Genomic DNA, 6000 nt, shown 5'->3' with positions numbered 1-6000 from the left:
GTTTTCCCACCTGTAAGTGGGTGACACAGGCAAGTGTATAAGGAATGAAGGAGGTAAATATAAAACAGACTGCCTGTCACAGGTCTCAGGAAGTGGAAGTTCCCTTCCTTTTGTACTTGGTCATGGAGAAATTCTAGAGAAGGAAGGAACATGGCCTCTGCACATATGACAAGTTTTTTTGGGGGGGCGGGGTTTTAAGATAGAGTTTCTCTGTGTAACTTTGTGCCTTTCCTGGATCTCACTCTGTAGCCCAGGCTGGCCTCAAACTCACAGAGATCTGCCTGCCTTTGCCTCTCGAGTGCTGGGATTAAAGACGTGCACCACCACCCAGCAGTTGTGTTTTTGGTTTTTTTTTGTTTGTTTGTTTGTTTGTTTTTTTACTTGAGCTGAGGACTGAACCCAGAGCCTTGCACTCTACCACTGAGCTAAATCCCCAACCTTGTTGTTTGTTTTTTAATTGAGAATTTGTCCCAAGTCCTTTGAGGTAACAAAGTGCATTTGAGGGCAGTGGCATAGGAATGAGTGGATTTCTGGTAGGGGCTTTAGGCACAAGGATTCTCAGAACACCTTTGTCGGCTCCGCGACAGTAGTCAGAACTCCCACGCCCTTGACTTTTGACAAACACCTCCGTCACCCACGTCTCCCTAGCCTAACCCAGCTTCTCTTAATTGCCTTAATGGTTAACAAGGTCTCCAGCCACCTGCTAGAAGACACCTGGGTTTAGTTCAGGTCTGTTGACATGATGTTACAACACAGACTATGAAATCATGGAGACTAGATCAAGGATGAGCTGTGCTCCAGGTCCAGCTCAGCCCTCCCCCTCCACCTGCCGTGACAAGCTACAGAGCCACAGACTCTGCTTGGTAGGTGAACTTCAGCTCAAGACAGGTTTAGGGTTGCCTTCGATGCCTACTAAATATATATCTTTGCACAGGATTCATAGTCTCTAAACTTCAGATCTCGACCACAAAAGAGGGCTATAAAATCATGTTGCGCTGGACAGTAGTGGCACATGCCTTTAATCCCAGCACTTGGGAGGCAGAGGCAGGCAGATCTCTGTGAGTTCCAGGCCAGCCTGGTCTACAGAGTGAGATCCAGGACAGGCACCAAAACTACACAGAGAAACCCTGTCTCAAAACAAAAACAAAAACAACAACAACAAAAAATGTTACGAGTACTCAGTGAGGTCATGCTTGAAACAAGTGGAGCCTGGTATGTGAATGTTCAGTGTTTTGTTTGGTTTACAGTGCTAGGGATGGAATCCAGGAACTTGCACATGCTAGTCAAGTGCTCTACCATGAAGCTACATCCCCAGTCTAAGACACGTTGTTTTGTTTTTAATTATTTAAAGGGGTTTCTAGGTAATATTTCACTTGATCTGAGTTCCATGTGTGCACATATGCATGTGTGTATCCAATGAACTATGGAATCTTTGAGCCCTTCCAATTTCTCACGAGTTCTTCCTATACAACACCTCTCCAGTCTTCTATCATCGCTTTTCTCTAACATTCCTTCCTCCCAGTGCCCATGCAGTATCCCCTGAATATAACCCTCATAAGTACATACTTTTGTTATGAAAAATGAAAAGATACTCAGATGACCAGAGGTGGCTTGTTAAATGCTCTCATTAGTGTGACACCAGGGGCAGGCTTCGAGGTTTCCAAAGATTTTGCCATTCCCAGTATCTGTCTTCCTCCCATCTCTCCTCCTCCTCCCCCCTTCACCCCCTACTTCCTCATGGTTGTGGATCAAGACGTGAGTGCTCAGCTGTGCCTTCGCTCAGCCACCATGGACTCTAACCCCCTGAAACCATAAGCCAAATTAAATGCTTTGTTTTATAAGTTGCCTTGATCACAACATAAAAGCAACTAAGACATTGCATTTGCTTATTTTTGTATATGTACATATAGGCACACGTGTGACACAGCATGTTCCTGGGGGTCAGATGATAATTTATGGGAGTTGGTTATCTTGTTCCACTATGTGGGCCTCAAGGCTGAAACGCATGTGGTCAGCGTGGCAAACAGTACCTTAACCCACTGGGTGCTCTTGCTGGCCCCATATTGCTGACTTTCCATTCATTCTGCCGACTCTTCTCTGTGTTGCCGCCTTCTCCAGCTCCTGAGTTGAGTACTTGTTCATCTGTTCTCTTCAACTCCTCTCGAAGTCACTGGTCAGTTTTGCTCGCACACCTTTGAGCCCGTTTGGCCCACTTCAGTATCTCTGAGCTCAGTAGTGGGGGGTTTCCATCTTTTAGAGGAGTTCCACTCCCTTGCTCTCTGGTGGTTCTTGGGTTTCCGGGGCTGTGGTTTGTGCACTGGCTGGTTTGGATGGCTCTTCCGGTTTTATTGGGACACCTTAGGGAACAGCTCACTCCTGAGGGCTAAATCACTACTACCAACCACTCTGGGGAAGCAAACTACTATAGCAACAACACCACCGAAACACACAAGACACACAAATATGTCACCAATTCCCACAAAACAGAAAGTGCTAGAACTAACAGAGGCCACACTATGAAGTTAACAATTAAGAGTAACCTTGAGGGGTTGGGGATTTAGCTCAGTGGTAGAGCGCTTGCCTAGCAAGTGCAAAGCCCTGGGTTTGTTGGTCCCCAGCTGGGGGGGGGGGGGCGAGGGGCCAAAAAAAAAAGTAACCTTGAAGCCAGGCCATGGTGGTGCACACCTTTAATTCCAGCACCTGGGAGGCAGAGGCAGGTGGATCTCTGTGAGTTCGAGGCCAGCCTGGGCTACAGAGAGAGATCCAGGAAAGCCAGGGCTACACAGAGAAACCTCTCCCCAAAAAACAAAAACAAACAAAAAAGTGGAGAAGAATGTTACGACGGGGAAGAGAAAAGAGCAATAAATTAGAAAAAGAAAATGAACAAAGATTTCCCAATGCAGAAAAAAACTGTAACCAAAACTGAATAAATGTAGAAAGGGGATGTTACAAAATAAAAATATGGATGCTTTAAGAAAAACAGAAAGATAGTCAAAATACTACTGAAATATATATCAGAAAGAACAAATGAGAAAATATGAATCAAAAAAGGAAAGACAAAAAGCAAGTGTGTGTATGTGTGTGTGTGTGTGTGTGTGTGTGTGTGTGTGTGTATCTGTGTCTGTGTCTGTGTCTCATGGCACACCTGTGGAGGACAGAGGACAACTTTGAGGGAGTTGGTTTTCTCCTCCTACCGTGTGTGTTCTGAAGAGTGAACTCAAAACCTCATCCTCTGTGGTAAGTACCTTTATATGCTGAACCAGCTCTTGAGTGCCACAAAGTATTTAAGTAGGATGAGGTAAACAATACTGCTAAAATGTTGCCCAGTGGTGGTAGTTCATAACTTTAATCCCAACACTTGTGAGTTCAAGGTCAACCAGGTCTACAAATTGAGTTCTGGGACAACCAGAGCTGTTATACAGAGAGACCTCGTCTCAAAAAACCAAAACCAAAAAGAAAATACTGCTAGGATATAGAAAAAGAGCCAAAATGAAGAACACAGGGAGCTCACACACAAGGACTGCATTTAAATGGCTTCCCTCTGAGTCCTAAAACTGGAGACTTCTAGGTACATGAAGGCTGATTCTTGCCTTTCATTTTCCTGACGCTAACCCTATATTGGACAAGTATTCAACGTCTTCCAGAGCTGTCTTCACTTTAGTAGCTTCCCTTCTTTGTGGACATAGTGTTGTACCCATTTCTCGAAACCCCCAGAGACCACCAAGGAGCCAGTTTCTGATGCAAGCAAATAAGGGTCCTTTTATTCAAGTTCAACCTGGACCACTGTACAGCAGATGGAAGGAAATGTGGCGGTGGCCACAAGCCCAGGTGTAGAGAGTTTTTATAGGGAAAAACCACAAGCTGGGAATTGGCAACTTGGGATTGGGTAGAAAGGGATATGGAGCAAGGTGATTTTTTGAAACTATTAATCTAGACTTTGGGCGCGAAACCACATTTGAAACCATTGGGTTAGACTTTTGGCGGGAAACCACAAACCACTAAACAGGATTATTTAGATTGCTCAGCAGGATTATCTAGATATCTCCAAGGGCCATAAACCACAGACAAAGTGTCTTCAGGAGCCTACTGCTCTGTATCTGTTTGAGTTGTCATGGCACAGTCCTGATGTCCTTTCTGGAACTGAGTACAGCAGGTAGTCTAAGGTAGTGGCCCTTCCCTAAGATGGGGTCTGTATTGCCTTCAAAATAGCTTTGTCATCTGTGGACTGGGCGGGTTTCCCACCCTCCTGGGACTCTGCAGGTCATACCCCTGGGATGGTTAATGTTCTAGCAAGAGGGTGTTTCTCAAGTGTGTGGGACATTGGGAGGAAACCACGCTGCTGAGCTCTACACAGATCCATCCGTCTTTGTCATTTCTAAACCTGGAACTTGAATTCCCTTGCTGGATGGATGTGGCTGTGGATGTTCAGGGCTCTGCTGGAGCTGTAGAGTTAGCTTCAGACATAGGGTTGGGACATCTCAGTGGGTAAAGGCACTTGCTGCCAAGTCTGTCAGCATGAGGTCCAGCTCCAGAACCTACATGGTACAAGGAGAGAACCATTCCTGCAAGTTGTCCTCTGAATATCCATATACAAGCTGTGACCTGCACACACCCACACACATATACAAAAGCATGAGTACATGGGATTAGGAATGGGAGGAGCCAACAACACAGGACTGCTAGGAAGGAATCCATCGTGCCCAGCACAGGAAACCAGCAAACATCTAATGCCAAAACAGAAGGAAAAAGAGGTGGGCTGTGGTGATAGCTCAGCTAGTGAATGTTTGCCATGCAAACATGACCTGAGTTTGATCCTCAGAATCCATGTTTGAAAAGAAACATGGGGAAGTAGTGTTTGCTTTGGGGAGAGGGAGACAGATTGCTGGGGCCTGCTAGCTAGTGAGCCTAACCAAATCAGAAAGCACCAGGCAATGAGAGACCCAGCTCTAAAACAAAGTAGTTGACTCCTGAGGAAGAACCAAAAGTTATCCTCTGGTCTGCACATACATGTACAACATACATGTGTACCCACCCATAAGCATGCACATATACACACACCAAAGAAGAAAGAAAGGAAATCCAATCAGCGTTTGCAAGCCTGTCTAAATAGTGATTTTAAATGTAAGTGGCTTTGGCTCACCAATCAAAGGACTGAGACTAGTTTACTGGATTAAATAAAACAGATCCCACGCATCTATTGTGTCCAATAAGCACATCTCACTAACAACGACATCCAACTGTGAGTCAACAAAGGGTGGAAATCAATTTACCAAGCAGATGGCGCCTCCCAAAATTTATTTATTTTGTGTGTGTGTGTGTGTGTGCGCGATGGTGCATATATGGAAATCAGAAGACAGCTTATGGGAGTCAGTTCTCCCATTTCACCATGTGGGGCCCAGATATCAAACTCAGGTCATCAGGCTTGGCAGCAAATGCCCTTACCCACTAACCATCTTACTGGCCCCAGAAGAGATAAAGACAAATTTATACTAAAAAAAGGGAATAATCATTCAAAAAGTTACAATTGTTAATCTTGCAGGGCCACAAGACTATCTTATAGATTCAGCTGTGTATTAAAGCTATACTTTGACCGGCCAAGGGTCTGTCAAAAGGCAAGCCATTTATTATGAATATTTGGTGTTATACAGCTTTTAATATTTCAGCTGTCTTCTGCTATGAAATTCTTGCATGCCCAAATACTTCCAAACCATTTTGACAAACAGCTAAGCTTCTCAGAAACAGTTCCACTAGGTACTAATAAACCCCCAACCTCCTAACCCCCACTCCCAACCCCGATGAGCCTAAGAGACTAAAAGGCTACTTGATGCATAGCTTTGTTTATTATGCAAATCAAGTTCAGATCTTCCACAGATTTCTTAGAATAAAGGGGTTTCCCCTCACCAGGTGCTTCAAGCTGTGATGCAGATTGACTAGCCATCAGTACTCCTCCCCCACCCTATCAGAAAACTGGTAGCAGAGAAGAACAGTGGCAGTTTTATT

Source organism: Onychomys torridus, chromosome 10 (genome assembly GCF_903995425.1).
Source record: "Onychomys torridus chromosome 10, mOncTor1.1, whole genome shotgun sequence".
Classification (NCBI taxonomy): Eukaryota; Metazoa; Chordata; class Mammalia; order Rodentia; family Cricetidae; genus Onychomys; species Onychomys torridus.
The sequence above is the reverse complement of the archived record's forward strand: the minus strand, read 5'-3'. Positions refer to the sequence as shown.